Genomic DNA, 15669 nt, shown 5'->3' on the forward strand with positions numbered 1-15669 from the left:
TAGTGGCACACATGACCAGCCAGTGGCTGACACTGCGTGCTACTGAATAGGATGGGGAGAGACAATGCATACCAGACTTATACTTGAGTTTAAGTCTTCCCATTTATTTATTTATTTTTTTTTTTGTGGTAAAACTGGGTGCCTTGGCTTATACGTGTGTTATATGAATAAACAAATTATATTTAATACTAGCTGAAGAGCCCAGCGCTGCCCGGGCATAGTAACTAACTGTGGTTAGTTATAACAAATTATAATTATCCTCCGTCCCATGCCCATATACCCATCATACATATCCACGATCTCAGTCGAGTGCCCATATACCCATCACACATCCTCCAGCCCATATACCCATCATACATATTCACCGTCCCATGCCCATATACCCATCACACATCCATTATCTCATAGTCCAATGCCCATATACACATCATACATATCCTCCATCCCATAGTCCCGTGCCCATATACCTGTCATACATATCCGCCATCCCATAGTCCCGTGCCCATATACCTGTCATACATATCCGCCATCCCATAGTCCCGTGCCCATATACCCGTCATACATATCCTCCATCCCATAGTCCCGTGCCCGTATACCCATCACACATCCTCCATCTCATAGTCAACCATTATGACATAATGAGTGTCGGGGCTTGCAACCTATGATGAATCGGCGTCGCCATGGCAACCATTGTGACATAATGAGGGGCGGGGCTTGATACGCACAGTTTCCCCATTATGTAGATGGGGGCATTATGACATAATGAGGGGCGGGGCTTGACGCACACTTTCCCCAGTATGTAGATAGGGGCAAAATTGGTGAATTGGAATGCTCGGGGTTAAAATTTCGCCTCACAACATAGCTTAGGACGCTCTCGGGGTCCAGACGTGTGTTTTGGCGTGCTCTGAGATTGTTTTCACCGCCTCATCTGCTTGATTTGTGACTGCTAGACAGCTTGAATACATGTGTGGAATGCCTGTTAGGGAATTCCCACATGTATTCAGTCTGTCTACAAGTTGCAAATCATGCAGCTGAGACACGGAAACTAAATCTCCAAGCACGCAAAAATACTCGGAGATCACCCGAGCAACAATGCTACTTGCCCATCACTAATAGTAGTTTTATTACAATTTATATATTTTAATATATTTTTCTCTATCCCCCATGACAGCACCATGGAGAGAGGGGATCCGCCCTTCAGGGACAAGAAACCTACTGATAATTTACTGTCCCTGACGGGTGACCTACAGGTTGCAGTACCTGGACAGATGAAGATCTGGGGCCGAACAGTCTGGATTCTGGCAGCGGGGAGGCCCCTGTTACGGCGGGTGTGGTTCACTAAACTGCCACCGCTGTGACCGATGTGTCTGCAGGGGGGGGGGGGATTGGAGCTGCTGCTCTGGATAGGAGGGTGGGGCTGCCAGGGACCCAGGGCAGATGCACGTGCGGTCGTGGTGCCGGAGTATACAGCGGTGAAACAAAGATGGCCACTGCCCCTGAAATAGAAAACACCTTCCAGGTCCCTGAGTCGGCATATGCGTGGTGCGTGCTCCTCAGGTAAACGCGATGCAGGGTGGGTGGGAGTGATGTTACACGCTGGGAAATTTGAAAATGGGCATTAGAAAATGCTGGCAGGAAGTGGTCCTGTGCAAAATGCAGGATAGTGACCAGTAGGAGCAGCAGCATCACCACCAACAGAAGGACAGGCGTGACACCTGGTCTAGTAGTCACCACGCAGCACAACAGATCAGCTGCAAGGAGCAAGTCACCATCCCTGGATCAATCCTATACAGGATCCGATTCCACCTCCTGAACCGGTACCTGTGCCCGCATCCATCTGGTGAGTGACCCTCGAATGTGTTCACCCTTGTAATAGGCTTCTTTTCTCTTATTAGGGAAAGAAGGGGAAAAGGAAGAACAGGGAATGCCCCACTTGTAACAGCGCCTTACCAGAATCATGGGATATAAACCCTGGATTTCGCCTCTCATCTTTGAGCTGTAATTAGATCAGAGGTCCAGAGTGCACCTTACATATCTAAAACGGGGATAAAGTAAAAAAAAAAAAAAAAAAAAAAGACACCTTAGTAGATTCCCAATCGGATCCCTCTACATCTGGAGAAGTTAACTTGGATATAACTGACTTTCGCCTCATCCTCAAACGAGGAAATGGGGCGTCATTGGTTTCCCTTAGATGAGGTAGACACACTAGTGAAAGCTGTAACATCTACCATGAGGGCGTCGGACCCTTGTCCAGATAGGTCAGTTCAGGACAGTTCGGGGTACTGGGCCAAAAGCAATGAAGGGGATGTCCACTAAATGAAAATGTGCAGGGCTTTATCAAAAAAAGAATGGGAGGTACCTGCTACAAAGCATCAGTGGACATGCACCAATTTAAGGAATCCTTTCAAATGATGATGATTGTAGGAGGAAAGGTGGGATTTTGGCTTAATGTCATAAATATACTGTACCTTTTCCTTGTTAAAATTGTTAAATTAATAGTTTAAAAAAAAAAAAAAAAAAGAATGGGAGAAGCCGGACAGGAAGAATTCCACGGTCCCTTCCCTTAAAAGGAAATATCCCTTTGAGGAAGAGGCATCCACATCTTGGGACAAAGCCCTGAAACTTGACGTGGCCGTAGCCAGGCCTCAAAAAAGTTCGCCCTTCCCTTTGAGGACATGGGTATGCTTAAGGATCCCTTGGGGAAAAAAAAAAGCTGACACCTTCCTCAAGGGGACCTGGGAATCGGCCATAGCAGCAACGTACCTCAAGATCCCTAATGGTATGGGTGGATCAACTCGAAAAACAACTGAGGGAGGGCGCACCTATCTAGAATCTATCCCAGTGATGAGAGGAGCAGCAGCCTTCATGGTGGACTCATTGGCTGATTCAGTCCACCTAACGTCTGAAGCAGCAGCCCGGTGAGCACTATGGCTCAAATGCTGGCCAGCAGATTTACAAACTAAACTTAAATTATGCTCAATCCCATGAGAGGGGAAATTCTTATTTGGGGAGACACTGGATATTCTCCAGAAGGCAGAGGGGTAAGAAAAAGGGATTTCCGAACCTGGGACTGTGGCGTTTAAATGGTTCTTTCGGAACAAAGTTTTTTGTAAAAAGCCATCGAGGGAACAGAACAGATGGGATGAGGGAAGAAAGAAGGATGGGGTTTACTCTTCGGCAGTTCTTCCCGGGACAAAAAATCCTCAGAGTGAGTTTCCCCGGGGGGGAGAGAGAGAGTAACCTTTTTCCTTCCGGCCTGGGGAAAAATCTCAAACAGCCTTTGGATATTAAATCTAATCGAGTCAGGCCTGCGGATAGACTTTCTCTATCCCACCTCAAAAATGTGGTAACTCCACTAAGACTTTTCTGTGGCCTCCCTGCTACCACCCTCGCACCTCTCCAGTCCATTCTTAACTCTGCCGCCCGACTAATTCATCTCGCTCCTCCCCTCTGCAAATCTCTTCACTGGCTCCCATTCCCTCAACGTATCCAATTTAAATTACTAATACTGACTTACAAGGCCATCTATAACCTGTCTCCTCCATATATCTCTGAATTAATCTCCCGATATCTTCCCTCACGTAATCTCCGATCCTACCAAGACCTCCTTCTCTCCACATTTGCTCCTCACCCAACTGCCTCAAAGACTTCTCCCGAATATCCCCCATCCTCTGGAATTCTTTGCCCCAACACGTCCGGCTATCAACCACACTTGGATTCTTCAGAAGGAAGCTGAAAACCCATCTCTTCAGGAAAGCCTACAGCCTGCAATGATCCCTCCTGCTCCCTCACCACTACTGGAGCTTCCCGCCTCACCATCACTGGAGCTGCTGCAACCCATCAACCTACTGTCTCCTTCCCCACCATCCTGGAAAATGTAAGCCCGAAAGGGCAGGGTCCTCTCCCCTCTTTATCAGTCTGTCATTGATAGTCTGTTTACTGTAAGTAATATCTGTAATTTGTATGTAACCCCTTCTCATGTACAGCACCATGGAATCAATGGCGCTAAATAAATAATAATAATAATAAGATCCTCTACACGAGAACAAAAAGCTCTAAAATGCGAGGTCCTAAATCTAGTAGAAAAAGCAGTTCTTCAGGAGGGTCCCCCTCAGGAGATGGGCAAAGGGTTTTACTCCCCGCTAATTTTAGTCCAAGCCGGCTGGCACATATCGAACAATGATAAATTTACAGAAACTAAATGGATATGTCGAAAATTCAAAATGGAATCAAAAGCCACCATCAAAATTCTGTTCCTGAACTGTTTCATGACTATTAGGGTGTGTACACACTTTGCGGATTCTGCTGCACTGTACAGTACCATTTAAGGCAATGCAAAATGAAAACCGCAGTGCCCACCGTGCAGAATTTTCCGCGTGGATTTGCCGCAGCATGTCACTTCTTTGCGCAGCGGTTTGGCACCTGCTTCATGACAGGTGTCAAACCGCAAGCTAATCTGCAGATAAACCGCAGGTCTTTTGACCTGCGGATTTAGATAAATCCGTGAGGAAAATTCCGCAGCAGAATCCGCAACGTGTGCGCACACCCTTAGATCTCAGCAACGCATACTATCACGTCCCCATTCACAAAGACTCCAGGAAATTCCTCAGACGAGCGGTTTCCATAGGAGGGGAAATAAGGGATTTCCAATACAGAGCCCTGCCTTTTGGCATATCTATAGCCCCACATGTGTCCACAAAATTAGTAGCAGAGATGATGGCCCACCTAAGGCTGGAGTCACACTAGCGATTAAAACGGTTGAATGCAATGCGATAAAAAATCGCATTGCATTCGAACCCATATTATTCTATGGGGCAGCTCACATCATGCGATTTTTTATCGCATCCGATCCTCGGACCGAGACAATCGCAGCATGCTGCGATTGTCACCGATTTTCGGATCGGATTCCCCAATGCAAGTCTATGGATGCGATAAAAAAACGCATGGAAAAGGCACCAAACGTGTGACTTGCGATTAAATCGCACAACTTCTCCAGGTCTACAGGATAGGGCATCAGGCATTGGCATTGGATGTCAATTTGATGCTTAGATGCGATTAAAATTGGTTCCTTGCCGGAAAATGGGATGACAGACGGATATCTGGCCAAGAATTCTTTGTGCGATTTCATACCGTTAAAATGGGACCGATTTTTTAATGGTTGTGTGTGACTCCAGCCTAAGGGAGCAAGACATCCTAATAATCTCTTACTTGGACGATTTCTTAATAGCAGGAAACCCGGCCCAAAACTGCAAAGAGCAGAGGGACAGAGTAATGCACACTCTACAGAACCTTGGCTGGCTTCTAAACCTGAAAAAAATCAAGGTTGGAACCCAGAGTGCAAGAATTCCTAGGGCTCATGTTGGACTCAAGAAAACGAGTGCCGCCTCCCAAGTCACAAAAAAGAAAAAATTACCCAGATAGTGGCAAAAGCCATACGGAGCCCCTCCATGACTCAAAGGAAAGTGATGTCACTGCTAGGTTCCCTTTCCGCCGATTTACCAGCAGTCCAGTGGGCGCAACTACATACAAGGGATCTCCAGTGGGATATTTTAGCAAACCAATCGGCATTAAGGGGTCACTTAGAGGGTCACATAACCCTAGATTTGAGAACTATTCATTCCCTAGCCTGGTGGAGGAATACCGACAACCTATCCAGGGGGATCTCCTGGGTAACAAAAATATCACGTAAAATCACCACGGATGCCAGTCCCATAGGATGTGGAGCACACATGGACAGCAGGGTTGCTCAGGGGGAATGGAGGGGCCAGGAACTAGAAGCTTCCTCATACCAGAAAGCGCGTAATCTATTGCCCAAAGTTCTATCACTCTTCCTACCTTCTCTATGGGGTCATAACGTCTGCATATTCTCAGACAACCAAGTGACGGTGGCCTATATAAACCATCAAGGGGGAACCAGGTCCCAAGCCCTAATGGATACTTCCTCCAAAATCATCAGCCTGGCAGAGGAAAATCTGCTATCCCTCTCCGCACTACACATTCGGGTGACCGAGAACCAAAAAGCAGACTTTCTGACCCGTACTCAACTGAGACAGGGCGAGTGGGTCATAAATCAGTCCATTTTTCAGCAGATTGTAAAGATGTGGGGAACCCCGGACATAGATCTGTTTGATTTAAAAAACAAAAAGGTGGAGGCATTCTGTTCTCTAGACCCCAGGGGGAGTCCTCGGGACCAAGATGCCTTTATGCTCCCATGGACTCAGAACCTGACATATGCCTTGATGTGGCAGGTAACCCATGGATAGCACGATTTATTAAAGCTGTAGCTAGGTCTAGGCCGATAATTGGGCAAAAATTACCATCGTGGGATCTGAATCTATTACTATCTGCACTAACAGGTCCCCCTTCGAGCCTATTGATTCAGCCCCTCTAAAAATCTTATAGTTAAAACCATTCTACTGGTAGCACTAACATCAGCTCGGAGGGTAAGAGAAATTCAGGCCCTATCTGCAGTACCACAAAAATTCTGGACGATAGTCATCCTAAAGCCTGACCCGGCCTACTTACCTAAAGTAGCATCGCTTTTCCATAGGTCCCAAGAAGTAGTCCTTCCTTCTGCCCAAATCCTAGGAATGGGGGAGAGGAGAGGTTTCACACCCTAGACGTGAAGAGATGCTTAGTTCAATTCTTAGAGGCCACCAAAAGGTGTAGGAAGGAAGGCTGTCTTTGTGTGTTTCCAGGGCCCCAGGAAGGGACTCAAAGCGTCCAAGAGTACCCTGGCAAGGTGTGATTGCCCTGGCCTATTCATCCAGCGGGAAAGCCATCCCGGCTGGTTGAGAGCCCATTCCACAAGAGCAATGGCGACCTCATGGGCTGAGAGACCTGAGGTTTTGATAGAACATCTGTAAGGCGGCCACCTGGTCATCTCCTTCAACCTTTTTTAAACACTATCGACTAGACCTAACCTCTACGTCTGACTTAACCTTCGGAAGAAGAGTCCTTCAGGCGGTGGTCCCTCCCTAAACTACCAGTCTCTGTAATTCTCTCCGTGGTGCTGTCATGGGGGATATAGAAAACCAAAGTTAATTACCGATAATGGTATTTCTCAGATCCCATGACAGCACCCGCTTATTCCCTCCCATCACCTGTGTGGTGAGCACATTTTACTGTTCGTAGAGTGTTTTCGTATAGGCATGGTGTTTTTTGATAATCAATATTATAATGTTATATATTTCTGTTGTTTAACTAACCTGGAGACCCTCTGATGCTCTGTAACCAACTGGGGGCGAAGGAGAGGTGCTGCCCTTTTATCTGTAGGTTTCCTGTCCCTGAAGGGTGGATCCCCTCTCTCCATAGTGCTGTCATGGGCTCTGAGAAATACTGTTATCGGTAAGTAAGTACATTTTTTTTTTCTTCTTATAGCCAGTGACCAATGTTAATGTTGCGCCGCTTAGTGTTCAAAGTGACTAACAGTGCACTTAATAATTGGAGTACTGGTGGACTCACATGCTCAATCAACCCTTAGTAGCTTTCTGTGCGTGGCTGATGAAGGGCTCTCCGTAGAATTGGACTCCTTCCCCTACTGGAAGATTTTACTTATTACACAAATGATAGAATACAGTGATCACCAGTGACACTATACACAGGAGCTCTGTATATAGTGCCAGTGTACAGGTAATACAGTGATCACCGGTGACATTATGCACAGGACCTCTGTATATAGTGCCAGTGTACAGGTAATACAGTGATCACTGGTGATATTGTACACAGGAACTCTGTGTATAGTGTCAGTGTACAGGTAACACACTGACTCACCAGTGACGTCTCTAGGTGAATTCCTTCAGCTTCGCATTTCATCTTTCATCCAGCACAGACCGCCATCACATCTTCGAGCCAGGGCTCATCTCTGCAGGAAATAACACGGTTCTCTAGAGCTCTACTTGCAGAACACATTAATTAATTTTTTCCCAACTTCTACAATACTCCAGATGAAGAAAAAAGGGTGACATAGTTTCGCTCTGCACAGTAACAGGACCTTCCCCCATTTAAAATAGTATTCTCAAAAAAATAAAATAAATACATCACTGCAGTAATAATATCCCTTAATTAGCCCCTATAGTAATAATATCCCCCATCCTGGCCCCGTGTGTCTCATTCCTGGCTCCAGCCATATTTTCTCTCATCCTGCCCTCATGAGTATCCATTCTGCCCCCATATAATCTCCCAATCCTGCCCCATTTGTCTACATAGTATCCATCCTGCCCCATGATCTTGCACCATGTGTCTCCCATCCTGCCCCGTGTCTCACATTCTGCCCCCTCCTGTGTCTGTCACATTCTGCCCCTTCCTGTGTCTTACTGTCACATTCTGCCCCCTCCTGTGTCTCACTGTCACATTCTGCCCCATGTCCATTCTGCCCCCTCCTGTGCCTCACTCACATTCTGCCCCCTCCTGTGTCTCACTGTCACATTCTGCCCCCTCCTGTGTCTTACTGTTACATTCTGCCCCCTCCTGTGTCTTACTGTTACATTCTGTCCCCGTGCCTCACATTCTGCCCCCTCCTGTGTCTTACTGTTACATTCTGCCCCCTCCTGTGTCTTACTGTTACATTCTGCCCCCTCCTGTGTCTTACTGTTACATTCTGTCCCCGTGCCTCACATTCTGCCCCCTCCTGTGTCTTACTGTTACATTCTGCCCCCGTGCCTCACATTCTGCCCCCTCCTGTGTCTTACTGTTACATTCTGCCCCCTCCTGTGTCTTACTGTTACATTCTGCCCCCGTGCCTCACATTCTGCCCCCTCCTGTGTCTCACTGTCACATTCTGCCCCGTGTCCATTTTGCCCCCTCCTGTGTCTTACTGTTACATTCTGTCCCCGTGCCTCACATTCTGCCCCCTCCTGTGTCTTACTGTTACATTCTGTCCCCGTGCCTCACATTCTGCCCCCTCCTGTGTCTTACTGTTACATTCTGCCCCCTCCTGTGTCTTACTGTTACATTCTCTCCCCGTGCCTCACATTCTGCCCCCTCCTGTGTCTTACTGTTACATTCTGTCCCCGTGCCTCACATTCTGCCCCCTCCTGTGTCTTACTGTTACATTCTGCCCCCTCCTGTGTCTTACTGTTACATTCTGTCCCCGTGCCTCACATTCTGCCCCCTCCTGTGTCTCACTGTCACATTCTGCCCAGTGTCCATTTTGCCCCCTCCTGTGTCTTACTGTTACATTCTGTCCCCGTGCCTCACATTCTGCCCCCTCCTGTGTCTTACTGTTACATTCTGTCCCCGTGCCTCACATTCTGCCCCCTCCTGTGTCTTACTGTTACATTCTGCCCCCTCCTGTGTCTTACTGTTACATTCTCTCCCCGTGCCTCACATTCTGCCCCCTCCTGTGTCTTACTGTTACATTCTGTCCCCGTGCCTCACATTCTGCCCCCTCCTGTGTCTTACTGTTACATTCTGCCCCCTCCTGTGTCTTACTGTTACATTCTGCCCCCTCCTGTGTCTTACTGTTACATTCTGTCCCCGTGCCTCACATTCTGCCCCCTCCTGTGTCTTACTGTTACATTCTGCCCCCGTGCCTCACATTCTGCCCCCTCCTGTGTCTTACTGTTACATTCTGCCCCCTCCTGTGTCTTACTGTTACATTCTGCCCCCGTGCCTCACATTCTGCCCCCTCCTGTGTCTCACTGTCACATTCTGCCCCGTGTCCATTTTGCCCCCTCCTGTGTCTTACTGTTACATTCTGTCCCCGTGCCTCACATTCTGCCCCCTCCTGTGTCTTACTGTTACATTCTGTCCCCGTGCCTCACATTCTGCCCCCTCCTGTGTCTTACTGTTACATTCTGCCCCCTCCTGTGTCTTACTGTTACATTCTGCCCCCTCCTGTGTCTTACTGTTACATTCTGTCCCCGTGCCTCACATTCTGCCCCCTCCTGTGTCTCACTGTCACATTCTGCCCCGTGTCCATTTTGCCCCCTCCTGTGTCTTACTATCGCATTCTGCCCCCATGTCTTGCATTCTGATCCCGTGTCTCGCATTCTGCCCTGGGCCGCCCGGATTGCCGCTTTCAATGAAAAAAAAAAAACAAGTTCTTCTTACCTGGCCGCGCTTCTGTGGCAAAGCTCCCTCCACGCAGCTGAAGCGCGCACTCGCTGGTGACTGACAATGATGGATCTGGCTATCATTCCTAATGTAAGTGTGATGTTTCGGGGTGGGGGTGTGTTGGGGGGTAGGACTTCATTAACACCAACATTTTTTTGCATCTTTGTAAAACGTTGCAATTGAAATTATGGTAATAAAAAGACAAATTAATAGAATAACTCTGTGCATAGCTAAAATGGATTTAAAAAATCAAAGTGCAAATGCAATAATGAATGGGCCCATAATGCAGTAGGTGGTAAGTGCCCTTTAAGTACTTGGCTTTCTGGCTAAGGTGTCTATCCCCCACTTTCTATTATGAGCCTGTAGCTCGCGCTGAAGAATACTAGCCATTGTGATCCAGTCCATTAATTGCTGCCAGTTTATACCTGCTGACCCTGAACGCATTCTTTTGGAAAGTCATTAGCGTGTAGGAAAGAGCCAGGTTCATTGCCATGTTCTTCCAGCTCTTAATGTATCTGCGGAATAATGCTGAACATAGGACAAACGCAAACTCGTCAACAAAGCCGCATAGACGCTACCAGACAGCTTACCCAAGAGCGTAGCCCGAAAAAAGCTTTCAAGACTGAGCTAAAAGAAAGCCGAGGACACTGCTAATTGATTCCCTCTGAGCCGTGGCACCAGCTAATCCGGTTTATGTAAAGCCCCCGTTACACACTGCGATATCGCTGTAAAGTCACCGATTTTGTGACGTTGCAGCGATATTGCTTGCGATATCGCTGCATGTGATACTTACCTCCGACCGGCTCCCCCGCTGGTTATCGGTGATCGCGCGAGAAGCTCCTGGACCATTCCTCGTCGTCAGCTTCCTGCGGCGCTTCCTGCTGTGAGGACGAGCGACGCGTGGAGCCGGGCGGGAGGACGCAGGATCGCCGCGTCTGACAGGTAAGTAGCGACCCCCGTCCCCAGCGAGTGGCAGCTCACTAGCGACCACTTAGCGATTCACCAGCGATCCTGACCGCGTCATATCGCTGGTCGGGATCGCTGGTGCATCGCTAGGTGTAACAGTACCCTAAGAGCGTCGCTTGCAGCTGTAACAGAGCTGCTTGATTTTTGGCGGTTTCATCTAGTTTGGGTAAAAAAAACCTGTCACCTTAAAGGAAAACGTGGCTGTTCCCAAACCCCTAACTCCCCCGAGAATCAGCGCCACTTTCATACATGGCTGATGTCTGGATTTCTACAGTGCTGTGCAAATTAATTGGGACCAAGCATTTTTTTAAGTAAAATCGTAAGTTGGTTACCAGTCAGTGATTCAAACCAGTTTTAACTGCTTTGAACAGGTGTGAGTGCCGGTTCAAAGCAGTTAAAACTGGTTTGAATCACTGACTGGTAACCAACTTACGATTTTACTTAAAAAAATGCTTGGTCCCAATTAATTTGCACAGCACTGTAGCTAGACTTCTTGGCACAGAACAAGGTCTCCTACCTTCCTCCTGTACACATCGGTGTCTTATCTGCACCACAGAATGCCCGTTCCTGGAGCGGCAGATCCTCCATCCTGCCTTGATAACTGGAGGGGAGGAACGCAGCTGTATGGGCTCAAATACAATTAGGATAGGGCTAATTTTTTATGTTTATAACCCTGACCAGTTATCTAACCATGAGGCATCGAGGCCGGTAACAGAAATGTAACGGACAACCTCTTGTATGAATGAGAAATGGAACTGCAGAAATACGGTGTGCTATTAAAGAAAATCATTTGTTAAATGTACAGTATTAAAAATAGAATTGAGAATTTTCTGCAATTAACAATGGCAAAATAATAGATCACCTGCTCCTTCTGTACAATGACTGATAACACCTCTATATACAGTAGATAATACAGAATCCACCATTCACAATAGATGTCACAGCTCACCTCCTCCACCTTCTGTACAATGACAGATAACACCTCTACATACAGTAGGTAACACAGGATCCACCAATCACATTTGATGTGACAGATCACCTCTTCCTCCTGTACAATGACTGACATCTACTGGTTATACAGGTGTTAGTCATTGTTCTGGAGGAGGAGGTGATATGTGTCATCACCTATTGTGATTGGTAGACCCTGTGTTATCTACTGTACAGTGGGTACGGAAAGTATTCAGACCCCTTTAAATTTTTCACTTTGTTTCATTGCAGCCATTTGGTAAATTCAAAAAAGTTCACTTTTTCACATTAATGTACACTCTGCACCCCATCGTGACTGAAAAAAAACAAATGTAGAAATTTATTAAAATTTATATAAAAAAAGAAAAACTGACATATCACATGGTCATAAGTATTCAGACCCTTTGCTCAGTATTGAGTAGAAGCACCCCTTTGAGCTAGTACAGCCATGAGTCTTCTTGGGAATGATGCAACAAGTTTTTCACACCCGAATTTGGGGATCCTCTGCAATTCTTCCTTGCAGATCTTCTCCAGTTCCGTCAGGTTGGAAAGTGAATGTTGGTGGACAGCCATCTTCAGATCTCTGCAGAGATGCTCAATTGGGTTTAGGTCAGGGCTCTGGCTGGGCCAGTCAAGAATGGTCAGAGTTGTTCTGAAGCCACTCCTTTGTTATTTTAGCTGTGTGCTTAGGGTCATTGACTTGTTGGAAGGTGAACTTTTGACTAAAGGTACTGTCACACTTAGCGATGTACCAGCGATCCCGACCAGCGATATGACGCGGTCAGGATCGCTGGCACATCGCTAAGTGGTCGCTAGTGAGCTGCCACACAGGCAGATCTCACCAGCGACATCGCTGGGGACGGGGGTCGCTACTTACCTGTCACACCAGGCGATCCTGCGTCCTCCCGCCCGGCTCCACACATCGCTCGTCGTCACAGCAGGAAGCGCCGCAGGAAGCTGATGACAAGAAACAGTCCTGAACGTTCTCGCGCGATCAGCGATAACCAGCGGGGGAGCAGTCGGAGGTAAGTATCACACACAGCGATATCGCTAGCAATATCGCTATAACGTCACAAGTTATAGCGATATTGCTAGCGATATCGCTTAGTGTGACAGGCCCTTAAGTGAGAGATCCAGAGCTCTCTGGAAGAGTTTTCATCCAGGATATCTCTGTACTTGGCCACATTCATGTTTCCTTCAATTACAACCAGCCGTCCTGTCCCTGCAGCTGAAAAACACCACCCTAGCATGATGCTGCCACCACGTTTCATTGTTGGGAATGTATTGGGTAGGTGATTAGCAGTGCCTGTGTTCTCCACACATACCGCTTAAAATTATCACCAAAAAGTTCTATCTTCGTCTCATCAGACCAGAGAATCTTATTTCTCATAGTCTGGGAGTCCTTCATGTGTTTTTTTTAGCAAATTCTATGCGGGCTTTCATATGTCTTGCACTAAGAGGCTTTCGGCAGACCACTTTGCCATAAGCTCCGACTGGTGGAGGACTGCAGTGATAGTTCCACAAAATCAACTTTCTTCCATCTCCCTACTGCATCTCTGGAGCTCAGAATTATCACCAAAAAGTTCTATTTTCGTCTCAAAAGACCAGAGAATCTTATTTCTTAGTCTGGGAGTCCTTCACGTGTTTTTTAAGCAAACTCTGTGTGGGCTTTCATATGTCTGGGACTGAGGAGAGGATTCCGTTGGGCCACACTGCCATAAAGGCCCGACTGGTGGAGGACTGCAGTGACAGTTGACTTTGTGGAACTTTTTCTCATCTCCCTACTGCATCCGTGGAGCTCAGCCACAGTGATCTCAGGGTTCTTCTTTACCTCTCTCACCAAGGCTCTTTCCCATGATTGCTCAGTTTGGCTGGACGACCAGGTCTAGGTAAACTTCTGGTGGTCCCAAACTTCTTCCATTTAAGGATTACGGAGGCCACTGTGCTCTTAAGAACCTTGAGTACTGCAGAAATTCTTTTATAACCTTGGCCAGATCTGTGCCTTGCCACAATTCTGTCTCTGAGCTCCTTGGCCAGTTCCTTTGACCTCATGATTCTCATTTGGTCTGACATGCACTGTGAGGTCTTATATAGATAGGTGTGTGCCTTTACAAATCAAGTCCTATCAGTTTAATTAAACACAGCTGGACTCCAATGAAGGAGTAGAACCATCTCAAGGAGGATCACAAAGAAATGGACAGCATGTGACTTAAATATGAGTGTCTGAGCAAAGAGTCAGAATACTCATGACCATGTGATTTCAGTTTTTCTTTTTTTAATAAATTTGCAAAAATTTCTACATTTGTTTTTTTCCAGTCAAGATGGGGTGCAGAGTGTACATTAAGGAGAAAAAACCAAACTTGTTTGAATTTACCAAATGGCTACAATGAAACACACAGTGAAAAATTTAAAGGGGTCTGAATACTTTAAGTACCCACTGTATATAGAGGTGTTAACAGAGGATCCAGCATTCACAGTACATCCCCTGTACAGTGACTGATAACACCTCTATATACAGCAGATGACAGGTTTCCTTCATTTTTCCTGTACACCGCCGATTTCTTGTGAGCACCATTGATATGCCCGCTCCTGGACCTGCAGCTCCTATATCCTGCGTCACACACTGCACAGAATATAAAGTTTTCTTCTCAAACCTTGTGCCAACTCCTTCCAACAGAACAAGTCTAAAAAGGCTCATAATAATGCATATATATTTGTATACTTTTTTTTTTGCTGTCTTTGAACCTTCTACACCACCAATAGAGCAGGTTTTGACTGCAGGAAAAAAAAAAACACTGCATGTAAACAGGATAAATGACTCAAGGGAAAAGGTACCGTCACACTAAACGATGCAACAGCGATCCCGACAATGATACAACCTTGTCAGGATCGCTGGTGCATCACTACATGATCGCTGGTGAGCCGCGAAACAGGCAGATTTCACCAGAGATCAGGACCAGCGAGGACGCTGGTATCCGAGGTAAATATCGGGTAACTAAGCGAGCGCATCAGTTACCCGCTGTGCACCTTGGATACCTGCGTGCTCGCGCTGGTATCCAAGGTAAATATCGGGTAACTAAGCGTGCGCGTCACTTAGTTACCCGCTGTGTACCTTGGATACCAGCTACCAGCGGCAGCACGCAGGTATCCAAGGTACACAGCGGGTAACTAAGCGACGCGCGCGCTTAGTTACCCGATATTTACCTTGGATACCAGCTCCCAGCGTCTGCTTACAGTGCTGGGAGCTCGCTGATCGTGGCTCTCCCGCTGCCACACGCAGTGATGCGTGCTGGCCAGCGGGAGACTAACGATCAAAAAATGGCCCAGGACATTCGGGCACGATCAGCTATACCCAGCGGGCGGGGCCGGTCGCTGATGCGAGTCACACACAGCGAGATCGCTGATGCATCACAAAATCAGCGATCTCGCTGTGTGACGGGGTCTTTAGATTGATCAGGCATGTTCAATCCTTTTATTCCCAGAGATAAGGCGCTATGTCCAGTGGCAGAATGATTTTTGGGCTAACGTCTAGCTAATGTGCATGGCGGCCTTGTGCTTTGTCAGAGCCTTAAAAAAGAACCTGTCAGCAGGATATTTCACCCCTCACTAAAGGCATGAGTCTGAAGCTCCTCTGGCTCCCCCACCTGCGTCTAATTGACAGGTCACTCCTCTCTGTCACTC

This window comes from Dendrobates tinctorius, unplaced genomic scaffold, assembly GCF_039654945.1.
Source record: "Dendrobates tinctorius isolate UK_male_01 unplaced genomic scaffold, ASM3965494v1 ptg000028l, whole genome shotgun sequence".
NCBI lineage: Eukaryota > Metazoa > Chordata > Amphibia > Anura > Dendrobatidae > Dendrobates > Dendrobates tinctorius.